The sequence below is a fragment of the Leucoraja erinacea genome, chromosome 7, assembly GCF_028641065.1.
Source record: "Leucoraja erinacea ecotype New England chromosome 7, Leri_hhj_1, whole genome shotgun sequence".
NCBI lineage: Eukaryota > Metazoa > Chordata > Chondrichthyes > Rajiformes > Rajidae > Leucoraja > Leucoraja erinaceus.
Genome location: NC_073383.1, coordinates 27,073,781 through 27,090,863, shown reverse-complemented (window position 1 = coordinate 27,090,863; position 17,083 = coordinate 27,073,781). Strand labels below are relative to the sequence as shown.

General features: G+C 43.5%; 1 protein-coding gene across 9 annotated transcripts in view; it reads right to left on the bottom strand.

The window, feature by feature from the left end:
* The window catches only part of LOC129698790 (myosin light chain kinase, smooth muscle-like), a 258,392-nt gene that overhangs the window by 206,773 nt on the left and 34,536 nt on the right, over positions 1–17,083 (bottom strand). For 4 of the 9 annotated variants that reach the window (XM_055638067.1, XM_055638065.1, XM_055638072.1 and 1 more), the window contains one exon: positions 14,152–14,204. The exons of the other annotated variants lie outside the window; for them this stretch is intronic. The gene's annotated coding sequence lies outside the window, so the exon portion shown is untranslated. The remainder of the gene's footprint in view (positions 1–14,151; positions 14,205–17,083) is intronic. 9 annotated transcript variants of the gene reach the window in all.

The following is a 17,083-nucleotide window of genomic DNA, read 5'->3' as shown; positions in this document are numbered from 1 at the left end:
CAGCACCGAGCCTTGCTGAACCCCACTAGCCTGCCATTCTGAAAGGGACCCGTTAATTCCTCCTCTTTGTTTCCTGTCTGCCAACCAATTCTCAATCCATGTCAATATCCTACCCGCAATACCATATGCAGAGCTGCCAAGTTTTGTCAGAGCATTTCAGTATTCTAGTACCAGAAAATCAGTATTTTGCTGAGGAAATCAGTATTTTTACGCGGTGCTATTTTGCTAACAAAAGTGTTATTTTTTAAGTGCGGTCATACCCATACAAGAATGAATAACTTTGCTACCAATTGACATGTCTTCTACGCACCTTACTTGACAGTATATGCATTGCCATCTCTTTGTATACTGCTGTTTGAACGGCTACTTCCTGCTTTTAGCAGCAGATGATGATGTAGAAGCCATTTTGGAAGCCTCTCTTTCCCTTCCTCGCTCTCTCTCCCTCATTCCACTTTCCCTCCCTCGCCCTCCCCACCCTCCATCTCCCTCTCCGTCCCTCTCTCCCTCCCTCTCTCTTCCTCCCCCTCCCTCTTTCCCTCCCCCTCTCCTTCCTTTTTTCTCCCTCCCACTCCCTCTCTCCTTCTCCCTTTCTCCCTCCCCTAACAGTTTGTGACCCATAGCGCTGTGGCCATAGCGCTATGTGTAAAGCCCACAGCGCTATGTGTAAAGCCCATAGCGCTATGTGTAAAGGTAATCGCGCTCCAGCTGGGAACGCTATTTTTAGAACCCATAGCTCTGTTCGTTTAAATTCCCATGCGTTAAACTGACAGCACTGTTTAAACCTGGAGCGGGACAGGCAGATCAAAGCTTACAAAAATAATGTTGAAATTTAAAATACTAATAGATTTAATCTGCTATAATTTTTTAGAGGTACAGTATGACTTTTTATATCCTTGCATTTTTTAAGCAGCAAGATGAAACAGGAAGTCGGGACGATTTTTAAAAAATCCGTATTTTACAAAGCAAATCCGTACATCCTAATTCTGATCGCATTTCCATAAAAAATACGGAAAATCCGTGCTATTTGGCAGCTCTGCATGTGCTCTAATTTTGCCCTAATCTCTTGTGTGGGATCTTATCAAAGGCTTTCTGAAAGACCGGATACACTACATCCACTGGCTCTCCCTAGTCCATTTTATTTGTTACATCCTCAAAAAATTCCAGAAGATTAGTCAAGCAAGATTACCCCTTCATAAATCCATGCTGACTTGGACCGAACCTGTTACTGTTATCCAAATGCGCCGCTATTACATCTTTAATAATTGGCTCCAGCATCTTCCCCATCACCGATGTCAGGCTAACTGGTCTATAATTCCCCATTTTCTCTCTTCCTCCTTTCTTAAAAAGTGTGGTAACATTAGCTACCCTCCAATCCACAATAATTGATCCAGAATCTATAGACATTTGAAAATGATCACCAATACGTCCACAATTTCAAGAGCCACCTCCTTTAGTACATTGGGATGCAGACCATGAGGCCCTGGGGATTTATCAGCCTTCAGTCCCATCAGTCTTCCCAACACCATTTCCTGACGAATGTGAATTTTCTTCAGTTCCTCCAATACTCTGTCCCCTAGTACTTCTGGGAGATTGTTTCCCCAGTGAAGACAGAACCAAAATATCTGTTCAACTTGTCTGCCATTTCCTTGATCTCCATAACAAATTCACCTGTATCTGTCTTCAAGGGACCCACATTTGTCTTAACTAATGTTTTCCTCTTCACATACCAGAAGAAGCTTTTACTATCTTCCTCTATATTCTTGGCTAGCTTACCTTCGTACATTATCTTTCTCCCCGTAATGCCTTTTTAGTTATCCTCTGTTGCTCGTAAAAAGTTTCCCAATCCTCTGGCTTCCCGCTCATCTTTGCTATATTATAGGTAGACAAGAGTGCTGGAGAAACTCAGCGGGTGAGGCAGAATCTATGTAGAGAAGGAATAGGTGACATTTCGGGACGAGACCCTTCTTCAGACTGATGTCGAGGGGGGGGGGGGACGGGAAAAAGAAAGGAACAGCCGGAGACAGTAGGCTATGGGAGAGATGGGAAGGGGGAGGGGAAGGAGGGAGAAAGCAACGACTTTCTGAAATTGGAGAAGTCAATGTTCATACTGCTGGGGTGTAAACTATCCAAGTGATATACGAGGTGCTGTACCTCCAATTTGCGCTGGGCCTCACTCTGGCAATGGAGGAGGCTCAGGACTGAAAGGTCAGATTCGGAATGGGAGGGGGAGTTGAAGTGCCTCTCAAATTGCAGATTAAATCTTATCATATTATGGTCACTACCTCCTAATGGTTCCTTTACCTTGAGTTCCCTTATCAAATCCGGTTCATTACACAACACTAAATCCAGAATTGCCTTCTCCCTGGTAGGCTCCAGTACTACGCTTCGGGTCGAGACCTTTCTTCAGTCTGAAGAAAGGCCTCAACCCGAAACATCGCCTACTCCTTTTCTCCATAGATGCTGCCTCACCTGCTGAGTTTCTCCAGCATTTTTTGTCTAATTTCGATTTTTCCAGCACCTGCAGTTCTTTTTTAAACACTACATCTGATTTTATGTCACACCTCACAAAGGATTAAATGTCATTCATTTCCAACAGAGCTACCCCACCCCCTCTGCCCACCTGTCTGTCTTTTCGATAGGACGCATAGCCCTGAATATTCAGTTCCCAGCTCCGATCCTCTCGCAGCCATGTCTCTGTAATTCCCACAATATCATGCCGACCAATCTCTAACTGAGCCTCAAGAAAGACTGGATAGACTTGGTTTATACTCTCTAGAATTTAGAAGATTGAGAGGGGATCTTATAGAAACTTACAAAATTCTTAAGGGGTTGGACAGGCTAGATGCAGGAAGATTGTTAGGGAAGTCCAGGACAAGGGGTCACAGCTTAAGGATAAGGGGGAAATCCTTTAAAACTGAGATGAGAAGAACTTTTTTCACACAGAGAGTGGTGAATCTCTGGAACTCTCTGCCACAGAGGGTATTTGAGGCCAGTTCATTGGCTATATTTAAGAGGGAGTTAGATATGGCTCTTGTGGCTAAGGGGATCAGGGGGTATGGAGAGAAGGCAGGTACGGGATACTCAGCCATGATCATATTGAATGGCGGTGCAGGCTCGAAGGGCCGAATGGCCTACTCCTGCACCTAATTTCTATGTTTCTATCCATTTTATTTCTTATACTTCGCTCATTCATATATAATGCTATTAATTCGGTATTCACCTCCCCTCTCACACCGGTTCCTATTTCACCTGCCCTTAGTCTCTTATCCCTTCTTGAACTTTCCGTCCCATTAATTTGGGTGTCTTTCGTAACTTTTCTGTACTCTCTTCCTCTTTAACGCCATCCGTATACTTCCAATTTGTCGACCTCTCCCCCCCCCCCCCGCTATTTAGTTTAAACCCACCTGTGTAGCACTAGCAAACCTGCCTGCCAGAATGTTGGTCCCCCTCCAGTTAAGGTGCAACCCGTTCCTTTTGTACAGGTCACCCCTACTCCAGAAGAGATCCCAGTGGTCTATTAATCTAAATCCCTGCCCCCTGCACCAGCTCTTCAGCCACACATTCAGATACCCTATCTCCCTGTACCGGCCCTCACCAGCACGAGGTACTGGAAGCAAACCGGAGATAACCACCCTAGAGGTCCTGCTCTCTAAACGCACGTTGCAGTACCGTCTTCCTCTTCTTCTCAACGCGTTTGTGCCGATATGTACAACCACTTCTGGCTGCTCCCCTTCCCCCTTGAGGATGCCCAGCAATCGGTCCGAGATGTCTTGGACCCTGGCACCAGGGAGGCAACAGGCCATCCTCGAGTCTTGCCTAGTGCCACAGAATCTCTTGTCAGTACTTCTCACTATTGAGACACCTGCCACTATGTGTTACCCGACGTAGGTCTCTCCTGTTGAGCTTCAGCGCCAGGATTTGATACAGCAACATCTGCAGTTCCTTTCTATTAACACGATAGAAAGACCAATTTGACAGCACTGATTTGTTTTGTATGGGTCAGCACCTCAAAGCCTTCGTGGTACCTGTCAGCTTCAGCTTTGCTTGTTCTTGGTTTAAATGTCTTTTCAACAACAACAGTAATGGCAATGCTTCATGTTCCAGCTTCATGTCTTTGTTTTGATCCTTTCCGATTTGATGTCAGTATCAACCCGAACACACGTTAAACTCCAGCATAAACACCAGCAAAATCAAGCACCAGTCCCACCCCGATTACCAAAGATCCTATAGCGGAGCTCCGCTATAGGATCTTCGCTGATCACTCCCTCATCTCCCCACTCCTATCAGGCAAGTGATACAGAAGTGTGAAAAAGCACACCTCCAGATTCAGGGACAGCTGTTTCTTCCCAGCTGTTATCAGGCAACTGAACCATCCTATCACCAAGAAAGTTGTCGTGAGCTACCATCTACCGCATTATAAACACTCAGACTATCTATAATTGGACTTTATCTTGCACTAAATGTTACTCCCTTCATCACGTATCTGTATGCTGTGAATGGCTTGATTGCAATCATGTGGAGTCTTTCCGCTGGCTGGTTAGCACGCAACACAAGTTTTTCACTGTACCTCGGTACACGTGACAATAAACAAAACTAATTAATCTAAACTGAACAAAAATAAGTGCAATCCTATGTGCAGGCATGAGTGTTTTCTTAAGGCATCATTGGTTCAGAGATATTTCAGTGTCGTTTCAATAAGGTGAAGGCCAAAACTGACTGAGCTGAAATAAATCACTTCAGCAGTGATTTCAAAAGGGATTGTGTCATCGATTATTCCTCAGAGCAACAATTCAACATCTATAGTATCTAACGGCTTAAGAGTCAAGCCCTGCACCTGTGAAATGCAACTCAATTGGGTTTTCAGATGTCACCCCAAATCCATTGAATGGAGACAAATGAGTTTGGAAGATAATGGCACTTTGTGAGAATGGAATCCCCAAACATGCATTTTCCTTTGAAGCTTTGATGCAAACCAGTTGCAGTGATGTGGTGGGGAAACCAACAGAAATAATATCACTCTCCACAGAGTTTGTCAATCACTTCTTTTCCAGTGTGATTGCCAATCAACTCACAATTTTAAAAAAACTAATCTCATCACCAAAAGAAAGTGCCTTTTTTGAGTATCTAAAGGATTAATTCACTGCTTTCCCCTTTAGCAAACTAGATAAAGGGGGGGGGGGGGAAGAAATCACTGTGGAGATGTTTTCAATTCTTTGCAGCTTATTATTGGGTTTCAATTATTTCTGCTGCTTTTCAAAGTTGAAGGAGCAACATCTCTTTTCATGAAATGCTAGTTATTTGAAGCCGGTTCCTAAGGATACAGGAACGTGCATGGACAAAGCTTTTACCCTCAGTAGATTTAAATTTTAAAGGTAATCAGTCGCAATTTTTTTCTGAACATGAATTGATTGCTTTTCTTTGTTTGAGCGGATAAAGTTTATTTAGATTGAGTTTAAAATTAAGGAATCAACCTAATTACTACTGTATGCGCCACACCTCACTGGAGATTTAGAAATAATAATCTAATTGAAAATCCATCGGCTTTGAGGGCAGAAGGAAAATATATATGATGTATTTTGTTGCATGAGGTAGTGACCTTAATAAAATAGCTAAAACAGAACCACTGTTAAATTCCAGCTTCCTTACGCAATGTAGCTACTGTTATTTGACAGGAAATCAAAATACTTTGGAGAGGAGATAGGAACATTAGAACAAAGCATAACTGCACTCATTCCACGCACAAGCCAATTGCCAGCTGAATGTTTGCAGCAGCTTACAGCTGGAAATCATTAAAATCAAGAAAACGATTTGTAGCCGAATAAAGTGAGGGAAAATAATTAAACAGGTGGCTTCAGATCCTACTATGTTATGCACCCAATATGTCACCATTTATAATAAATCTCTCCAAAGCAATAAGGTTCAGGTAAATAATGTTGAACAGAGAACCTTTCACACAGGGTGGTGAATATATGGAATGATCTGCCAGAGGAAGTAGTCGAGGCAGACACTATAACGGTATTTAAAATACATTTGAACAGGTACATGACTTAGAGGGATATGGGCCAACCATGGGCAGGTGGGACAAGTGTAGGTGGGACACCTTGGTTGGCATGGGCACATAGGGCCAAAGGGAAAGTTGCCATGCTGTATGACTCCATGACTATAACATCAGAGAACAGCGACAAGGGGCCATGCTCCTTTTTTAGTTTATTTACTCACATGAGGTTGAACAATTTGCAAGATTAGGCTCAGTGATGCTGGGTTTGATCTTGACTACGGGTAGTGTCTGTACCGAGTTTGCACGTTCTCTTTGTGACTGTGTGGGTTTTCTCCGGTTTCCTCTCACATCCACAAAACTTGCTGGTTTTTAGGTTAATTGGCCTCTAAATTGCCCCAGCTATGTGTAGAGTAGATGTGAATGTAGGATAACATAGAACCAGTGTGAACGATGATCGATGGCTGGCATGGACTTGGTGGCTCAAAGTTCATAAAACATAGGAGCAGAATTAGGCCATTCGGCCCATCGAGTTTGCTCTGCCATTCGATCATGGCTGTTTTATCATTGCAGCCCCATTCTCCTGCCTTCAACCCCATAACCTTTAACAACCTTACTATTCAAGAACTTGTCAATCTCTGCTTTTAAAATACCCAGTGATTTGGCCTCCACAGCTGTCTGTAGCAAGGACCTGTTTTGATGCTGTGTCTTTCAATCAATTAATCAATTCTAAATTATTAGAATAATTTGTGCATTGTCAGGGGCTTTTTTGTTTTAAACTGATGTACAATCATTTGGCATGCTCTCCGGTTGCATCGTGGCTTGGTTCGGCAACTTGAGTGCCCTGGAGAGGAAAATAATACAAAAAGTAGTAAACACTGCCCAGTCCATCATCGGCTCTGACCTTACTTCCATCAAGGGGATTTATCGCAGTGGCTGCCTCAAAAAGGCTGGCAGTATCATCAAAGACCCACACCATCCTGGCCACAAACTCATCTCCCTGCTACCTTCAGGTAGAAGGTACAGGAGCCTGAAGACTGCAACAACTATGTTCAGGAATAGCTACTTCCCCACAGCCATCAGGCTATTAAACCTGCCTCGGACAAAACTCTGATTATTAATAACCCATCATCTGTTATTTGCACTTTAATGCAATCAGTTTATTTATTCATGTGTGTATATATTTATATAATGGTATATGGACACACTGATCTGTTTTGTAGTGAATGCCTACTATGTTCTGTGTGCTGAAGCAAAGCAAGAATTTCATTGGCCTATCAGGGATACATGACAATAAACTCTCTTGAACTTGAACTTGATTTGGGATATCCCCAGGTTTTCCACAAACAAACACTGGTCTATAAGCAAATTCTACAAAATTTTGTAATTCGAGAAGAATAATAGCATTTCCAGCAAAGTATCCTAAACTGAATTGTAGGGTCATTACCAGACAAAATCTGACACTCAACCTTTGAAGCTGAGCAGTTTCATCAAAGTGGTTGGTTTTAAATTATGACTTAAAGGATGAGCCATCAGCCGCCAGAGACCTGGGTTCGATCCTGACTACGGGGGCTGTCTGTACGGAGTTTGTACATTCTCCCCATGACCGCGTGGGTATTCTCTGGGTGTTCCGGTTTCCTCCCACTCCAAACGTACATGTTAATTGGCTTTGGTAAAGATTGTAAATTGTCCCTAGTGTGTAAGATAGTGTATGGGGATCACTGGTCAGCACGGACTCAGTGGGCCTGCTTCTGCGCTGAATATTTGAACTAAGCCCTCGAGTATTTGATTTTTCCATCTTGGGAAAAGGGTTCTGGCTGTCTTTCCTAACAACGCTTCTCCTAACAATGCTTCTCCTCATTTTATATTGCTAAGTCCATCTACTGAAGCTCAGAACTGTATAAAAAGTTTGAAGCTACAATTAGCTAACATTAACATTTCCTCCAAAGAGATCTCGCAGACCAATTACTGTTTGCAAGTCACTACATGTAAGTCTTCATCAAAGCAAATCACCCTCTCCATGTAACATAGAAATAAGGAACTACAGACTGTGGTTAATACATCAAAAGGGTCCCGACTCAAAACGTCACCTATCCATGTTCTCCAGAAATGCTGCCTGACCTGCTGAGTTACTCGAGCACTTTCTCCATTTCTCCTCCATGTAACATATCATAGTTCGTTGATACATGTTTTAATCAACTACTGGAAAAAAACAACCTTAAGGGCCTGTCCCACTTAGGCGACTTTTTAGGCGAGTGCAGGAGACTCTGCGCTCGCCTCATGATCGCCACATGGTCGCCACATGTTCGCTGGTGGTCTCTGGTGAGTCTCCTTCATGGTTGCGAGAAGTTGCCGCATTCTGGGAACTAGGCGCGACCTCAGTATGGTCGCAGCAAATTTTCCAATGTAGTCGCCATGGAGATATCACAAAAATTGCTCGCCATGGAGAAAATCTATACTTTTGTGGTCATAGGTGGCAGTGGTAGTGGTGTCGCCATGTCATTGTAGGTAGTCGAGGTAGCCGTAGGTAGTTTTAGTTAATTGCCTTTGCTGACCGGGCATTTTTATTAGCTCATTGGGGGGAAAAAAACCTAAGCACGAGTTTTCAGAACCAAGGAAAACCGACTGGTAATGTTAAATGTCCGCCAAACTTTACAGCTGTGTATCTCTGGCTTATTAAAAGTTGTCTAGCTTCTTAAAGGTGGCTCCACTCCTTCTTCCCCCTTCTTCCCTCCTTTAAAGGACTTTGTGCTAGCCATCTTAACATTCCTGTTCATCGCAGGTATCACCTTGGCGTTGCTCAATTTGAATTTCAGACAGTGCTCCCCGCTTTCCCTGGCCCCTGCCGTGTGTGTGTGTGTGCGCGAGTGTGAGTGTGAGTGTGAGTGTGAGTGAGTGTGTGAGTGTGAGTGTGAGCGCGTGTGTGTGTGTGTTCGTGTGTCACTCTGACACTCGCCGTTCCACTTCACGGTTTTTCAGCGAGTGCTGCAAGCTTGACACTCGCTGGCAGTCCACTGAAAAATCACCTAAGTGGGACAGGCCCTTAACATTCTCTCTCGTATCCTCCCCAATGATGACTGTCAGATTAATGTGAATTAAACAAAATTCCTTAGTTAAACACACAGGAGGTTTAATTTCCACGCGGTCACAGGGAAACGTGCAAACTCCGTACAGACAGCACCCATAATCAACCTGCCTCAACTCCTCCATCCTGCCCTCAAATTCACTTGGACACTCTCTGACACTTCTCTCCCCTTTCTTGATCTCTCTGTCTCCATCACAGGGAGTTAGACTATTGACTGACGTCTACTACAAACCGACTGACTCCAGGCAGCTCGTTCGATACACCCACCACCCTTTGTGTAAAAAAGTTATCCCTCAGCTTCCTATTAAATCTCCCCCTCCGCTCTGCTCACTTTAAACCTATGTCCTCTGGTTCTCTATTCCCCTACTCTGGGCAAAATACTCTGTGCGTTTATCCAATCTATTCCTCTCATGATTTTGTTCAGGAAAGCTTTTTTGAATTAATGAACTAAAAACATCAGGAAGTGTAGCCTTAGGCCTGGGTTGAAAATGGATGATTACAAATCAGCAGCCGGGCTTAGCCAACAATATTTTCTTACACTAGTTAAAATTGCCCTTGAAGTTCTGCTTTTGAGGTTCTGCTATTTGTGATCCTGCTCTTCAGAGCAGGAAGAGCAGGACCCAATAAAATCCAAAACAAAGCACTAATCCAAAACAATAAACATTGAAACAAAACAAGACACAGAATGCTGCAGTAACCTAGCAGGTCAGGCAGTATCTCTGGAGAATGCAGATAGGTGATGTTTTGGGTCGGGACCCTCGTCAGACTGACAGAGGGGCAGAGGAGGACAAAGCCTGGCAAGTAGTAGGTAGATGCATGTGAGGAGGGATTTTGATAGATAGATGGTTGGACAAAGGCCAGAGAGTAACACAGAAAGTGTGATTAAAAAATATTGAAGAGTTGCGAATTGTGAAGCTAGAGGCAGGAAAGTAAGCGGAAGGGTGTGAGTACAGGTGGGGCAGAGGGGATAGAGGGGGAGAAAAGTAAGAGATGGGGGGCGGGGTGGGAGGGGGGTTGAGGGTGGAGAAGAGTTGATAGTTACCTAAATTTGGAGAATTCAATGTTCGTACCGCTGGGCTGTAAGCTACCCATGGAAATACGAGATGATGTTCCTCCAGTTTGTGTGTGGACTCACTCTGCCACTAGAGGCGGCCCGGGACAGAAAGGGAAAGGGAAGAGGAATTGAAATTGTCAGCAACCAGGAGATCCAGCAAGTGATTGGTGAAAAGTCTAGGCTTGGTCTTGCCGATGTACAGGAGGCAGTATCAGGAACACAGGATGTAGTAGATATGGTTAGGACCGACTTGGAAGGACTGCTATGCTCCCTAGATAATGCGACTGGTGATGGGATCACATTGAGGTGATGAGAAATATCAGAGAATGGTGCGCTGGAGGGGAGAAATGTGAGGATCAGGAGAACTCTATCCTTGTTGCGTGTGGGGGGTGGGGGGGGGAGAGAGCAGAACTATAGGACACAGAGGAGACACGGGCAAGAGATCCATCAATGAGAGCAGGGAGAGAAACTATGTTTATTAAAAAAAGGAGATTTCAAATAAGTTGAGGGCAGGTTATGGCGTCTTTGCAAAAGGCAGGGTGGGAGGAGGTTTTAATTTTAGTTTCAGAAACAGGCCTTTCGGTACACTGTGTCTGCGCCGATCACACATAGACTAGTGCTATCCTATACCCCAGAAGCCAATTAACCTACAAACCTGCATGTCTTTGGAGTGTGGAAGGAAACTAAAGCACCTGGAGAAAACCCACATGGTCACAGGGAGAACGTACAAACTCCATTCAGACAACACCCGTAGTCAGGATCGAATTTAGGTCTCTGGCGCTGTAAGGCATCAACTCCACTGCTGCGACTCTGTCGCCCCAGATGTCATCCAGATAACTGTGGGAGTCAATAGGTTTGTAGTAGACATCAGTCATTAGCCTGAAGATAGACACAAAATGCTGGTGTAACTCAGCGGGACAGGCAGCACCTCTGGAGAGGAATGGGTGACGTTTTGGGTCGAGACCCTTCTTCAGCAGTCATTAGCCTGTTCCCTTTGATGGAGACAGAGAAATCAAGAAAGAGCAGAGAGTGTGTCAGAGATAGCCCGTGAATTTGAGGGCAGGGTGGACGATAGTGGTGAACCTGATGAAACCATGAGTTCTGCACAGGTGTAGAATGCTGGAGTAAGAGTTGCGGGGATGGTGCCAGTGGACATTTGGAAGAAGGACTGTTCGACACAAGCAACAAAAAAAGCAGGCACAGCTAGGGTCCAAGTACCTGTGGCTACACCTTTCACTTGATGAAAGTTAGAGGAGTCAAGATAGAAATGTCGGAGAATGGTGTGTTGGATGTGGATGCTGGTTGGGTGAAAGGTGAGCCGGCCCAAAATGTCCATATGTGTACTCCTGTACATCAGTGAGACCAACCGTAGACTGGGCAACTGTTTTGCCAAACACTTGCGGCAGGGCCGCCAAGGCCTGCTGGATCTCCCAATCGCTAACCATTTTAACTACTCTTCCCATTCCCACACTGATCTTTCTGTCTTGGGCCTCCTCCATTGCCAGAGTTTGGCCACACGAACGTGAATGAACAGGCCCTAATTTTCCGCTTGAGTAGCTTACAACCTAATGGTATAAACTTTGGATTCGCCAATTTTAGGTAACTACCAAACCCACTTCCCTTCTTCCACCTACTATGTCCCATCTGGATTCGTACCTATTTCTCCAGTCCCCCTCCCCTTCCACCTACATTCCTTCCTCTAGTCTCACAATTCGTAACTTTTCGATCCTTTGTCTCACACCTTCTGTCATTTCATCTTTGGCCTAAACGGTGGTGCAGCAGTAGAGTTGCTGCCTTACTGTGCCAGAGACTCGTCTTCGATCCTGACTATGGGTACTGTCTGTACAAAGTTTGCATGTTCTCACTATGACCGCGTGGATTTTCTCTGGGTTCTCCGATTTCTTCCCACATCCCAAAGGTGAATTGCCTTCTGTAAACTGTCCCAAGTGTGAAGGGTGTAAAAATGGGATAAGATAAAACTAGTGTATGGGTGATCGTTGGACAGCATAGACTCGGTGGGCCGAAGGGCCTGTTTCCACGCTGTATCTCCAAACTAAACCAAATTAAATCTAACATCGATGCAAAATTAGTTATGTCAACAATAATGGGACCCAAAGGCAAGCTTAGTTATTTCCAGCTCATATAACAAGCTACCAATCTTTCAGTGTTGATTAATAACAATACAGATAAACAGATATGACTGTTTGAATGCTATATAACATCTTCATATTGTACAAACATTACATACTGAGTGACAGATAAATTATATCAAGGATTATCTTTACCACATCCAATTTTCAAGAGATATTATAGAAACAAGGATTGCAGATGCTGGTTTACACAAAAGTGCTGGAGTAACTCAGCGGGTCAGGCAGGATCTCTGGAGAACATGGATAGGCCACACACAAATTGGAGGAACAGCACCTCATATTTCGCTTGGGCAGCAGTCGTATGATTATTGATTTCTCTAACTTCAAATGACTTCTGCATTTCCTCTCTCTGCTACTCCCCCATCCTAGTCGTCTTGCCTATCCCACTGTTCACATCCATATATTCCTTCATTATCGCCTCTTCCACAGCCGTGGTGGGCTCCACTTTTCCTTCGTCATCGGTGCCCGCTCTAATTTGTTCGGAATCTTTTCATACCTCTCGTTTCCCTTCCCCCTGACTCACAGTCTGAAGAAAAGTTTCTACCAAAACGTTACCTATTCCTTTTCTCCCGAGATGTTGCCTGACCCGCGCAGTTACTCCAGCATTTTGTATCTATCTTCGATGTAAACCGGCATTCCCAGTTCCTTCGTACACATGAGTAGGTGACATTTTGGATTGGAACCGGTCTCCAGAGATGCTGCCAGACCCACTAAGTTACTCCAGCACTTTATGTCCTTTTTTCACCAAGAGGTAATGGTCAGTTTAGTTTAGTTTAGAGATACAGTGCACGAAGAGGCCCTTCGGCCCCTGAGCCCACAATGGCCATCGACCACCTGGTCACACTAGCTCATCCACTCCCTACGCACTAGAGTCCAATTAATCTAAACACCTGCACGTCTTTAGGATGTGGGAGGAAACTGGAGCATTTGGAGGAAACCAATGTCGTCACAAGGAGAACGTGTGAACTCCACATGGTCAATAACCGGGATTAGGATTGAAACTGCGTCTCTGCCGCTGAGAGGCAGCAGCTCTCTTTGCCGCATCTTCACCATTAAAATGTGTGTCGGTCTAAAAGATGGCCTTGCATGGATGAACCTCTAACTTGGAGGCAAGAGCCTGTCCAGGAAACCAAGGTTGACATAGAATGCAAGTTGTCAATTAAAGATTAATCCTGTTGGACTCGATGAAGGGCAAGCAATTGGTATTGAAACAGTGCATTCCTACATTTTACCAAATGCGTCATTCATTCCAAGTTAAACTGAACCTGCAGTAAATATCTGCAAAGGACTTTCAGATGTTGTTGGCATCCTCAGTGGAAGTGGAGCCAAAATTCTTTGAACTTCATTGAAGGTATTCAGGATTCCTGCACAGAAAAGCTGTTTAATTGGAACAGATCAAAGTCCCGATTTAAAACAAAATAAAGGATTAAGTACTTTAACTAGGAGCCAATTATGAAAAACATTCTTTATCCATTTGAATAGTGTTTGTCTATTCTAGCCTTCTGTTGCAAATTCTCTTTCTGTCATGAAACCCCCTGCACTACTAAATTCTTGCCCTGTGTAAATGAAAGCAGAACCAGAGGCAGGAATTCTCAGGATGCCATTTTAACCTGTTAAAATGCGACAAGAAGCCTGTCTCCATGTGCATGCAACTTCAGGAGGGGGTGGGGTGCAAGCTGGGGGAAGTGTTTGCTGACTAATGCAGCCTTTGAGGAGTGAGGGAAGAAGTGACAGGTCCGGGTTTTGTTTAACGATCAGAACTAAATTGTTACCAAATTTCAATCAATGCTAAAATTCGAAATACCAAAAAACATGAAAACAGGACTGAATAAAGGAAAGACAAAAAGTGGCGGAGAGTCAAACTCACAGTATTTCCTACGTTCAGCCTTCAATCTTCATCAATCCTGTTGAATTTTCTTCCTTTTTCCAAAGTAACAGCGCACGTAAGTGATTTGTATGTTATATAATACAAATTTATTTTGGCAATTCACAATCAAAAATCATCTGATAATTGTGATGGAGACTGGTTTTATATCATGCAACAGGGCTCTCATCTCAAGGCAGGTTCCTGCATCGTCAAAGATCTCAGCCCATGCCAATAGAAAATAAACTGCAAATCTATTTTATGTGAAAATTTACTGTCCTGTAGCTGTCTGCTAAATAACACCAGATGTTTCTCGGTGTATTAAAAGAGCAGTCCAGCATCTAGGATCAGAGGAATATAAACCATTCGAATTCCATCTTGCAGCCTGCAATGCAACTTTGATCCTGAGACTGAATGCTTCACCAAAATTCTGTGTCTCCAACCATTTCACAAATAAATACTGAAATCAAAATGAAAAACCTTCTGTAAAAACATGATTCTTGTGCAAGGTCTGTAGTTATGTGGTTTTATACCTTTGCAATAACGAACAAGGAATGTAGGTAGGATCGTGGTATGAGATTTGACATTCCACTTAATCAACAGTGAAAACAAGTTGCCCAGCATTTTTTTTTAAAGCAAATTACAAGAGTAATTAGTTTACAAATTAGCTCAAGATTCCAGCATCTGCAGTTCCTGGTTTCTAGGTTCTGCAACTGTCATTTTACAATTGGTCCAGAGACTTGCTTCCTCGAACATCAGACTGCCCAAACTACTCGTGGTTAAATGTGGCAGGATTCAAACTTCAAGCAATCAGCTGAAGCATATTAAACGGACAAAGAGTAACACGTGATGTCACCAGTACTGAAAAAAGGGAAAACAAGGAGTGGTGGACAGTCAAATCCATGGTGTTTCCCAAATCAGACTTCTTTTTTCACCTCTGTCAATTGCAACAGATTTAAGGGGGAACATAGGAAGGCACAGGAAAGGAATTTGAATGGTGCAAACAAATTAGTGTAGTTTAGTTTTGAGATACAGCATGGAAACAGACCCTTCAGCCCACCGGGTCCATGCCGTCCATTGTTTTACCCATTCACACTGGTTCTATGTTATCTCACTTAATCCCCTTCACACTAGGGTCAATTTATCAAAGGCCAATTAACTGATAAACCCGCTCATCTTTGGGATGTGGGTGGAAACTGGAACACTCGGAGGAAACCCACACGGTCACAGGGAGAACATGCAAACTCCACACAGACAGTGCCCGTAGAAATTGAATGTTTAAGAAAGAACTGCAGATGCTGGAAAAATCGAAGGTAGCCAAAAATGCTGGAGAAACAGTGGGTGAGGCAGCATCTATGGAGCAAAGGAATAGGTGATGTTTCGGGTCGTGACCCCTCCATCAGTCTGAGGAGTCTCCACCCGAAACGTCACCTATTCCTTTGCTCCATAGATGCTGCCTCACCCGCTGAATTTCTCCAGCATTTATGGCTACCGTAGAAATGGAATGTCATTTGAAATATATTACATAATGCATGCTTATTAGTAGAAAGTCCTTTAATGTGAAGAGGAATTTTGGGAACCAAGCCAAACATCCATGTTTAAAACATTAGCATCTTGAGTTTATTGAGACAGGGACTTTGCTTTACTTCAATCCAGATGCAACTGTGTCTAATGATTTCTGACACAGAACTTTCTATCTTTGTCACGGACTCAACACTAAACAGACAGGGTTAACAGGGCCACGCCACTTTCCAGATGCTTCAGACTTCAAGGATACAATTCTACCCCAGATTTTGATTTGCCTAACAGCATTTAGATGACCAGAATAGGCCTTTAAATTGCAAAGCCGATCTATCCTTTGTTTCTAGGACAATTGGTCAACAGTTCATATGAAGATTTTAGGGTTATTATTGTTGTGTATTGAGGTACAGAGAAAAGCTTTGTTTTGCATGCTAACCGAACAGATCAAATATATCATACATAAACACAATCAAATCAAGTTCAAGTACAATAGATAGAGCAAACAGGAAGATACAGACTGCAGAATATAGTTCTCAGCGTTGTAGCGCATCAGTTCCACAGACAAAGTCCAATGTCCTCAATGGGTTGAGGTGAATCAGACAGAACCTTAACTTATGGAAGGACCGTTCAGAAGCCTGATAACAGAGGGGAAACGTTCTGCATGCTATGAGGTAGGATATAATCAGTCTGTTTTGGTGGCCTTGTGTTACGTCTGTGAGTAATGTAATTTTTTGTTTAGCTTAGTTTGGAGATACAGTGCGGAAACAGGACCGTTGGCCCACCGAGTCATCTCAGACCAGCAATCCTTGTACACTAGCACTATCCTACACACTGGGAACAATTTACAATTCTTACCAAAGCCAACTAACCCACAAACCTGTAAATATTTGGAAGATGGGAGTATACCTGGTCACCCGGAGAAAACCCACGTGGCCACAGGGAGAACATGCAAACTCTGTAATGACAGCACCCATAGTCAGGATTGAACCCAGGTCTCTGGCACTGTAAGGCAGCAACTTTGCCGCTGCACCACCGTGCCGCTCTTAGTAATCTTGGTTTATTGTATTGGATTTATTTTTGTGCGGTTTGTAATATTACTATACAATATATTATTGCTACAGTTATCATCTTATGATTACTAATTATGCTTATTATTATTATTAGTGTGTGGGATTTTGTCAGGATATTAATTACATTTGGCTTCTTACCAGCCATTGTTCTATTGGGGACTTATTCTGTGCTGCTGACACATGGAGACTGCATGTTGAGTTAACTGTGTTTAATGAAAAATAAAGAACCCGATTGTAGCCCGGTTCTGACCCACAGCCCAGAGTGTCCAGAGCATTCAACACCAAAACCTAGGGGCACACGCCACACAAATATAAACTAAACTAAAGCTAATGGAACCTCTGCA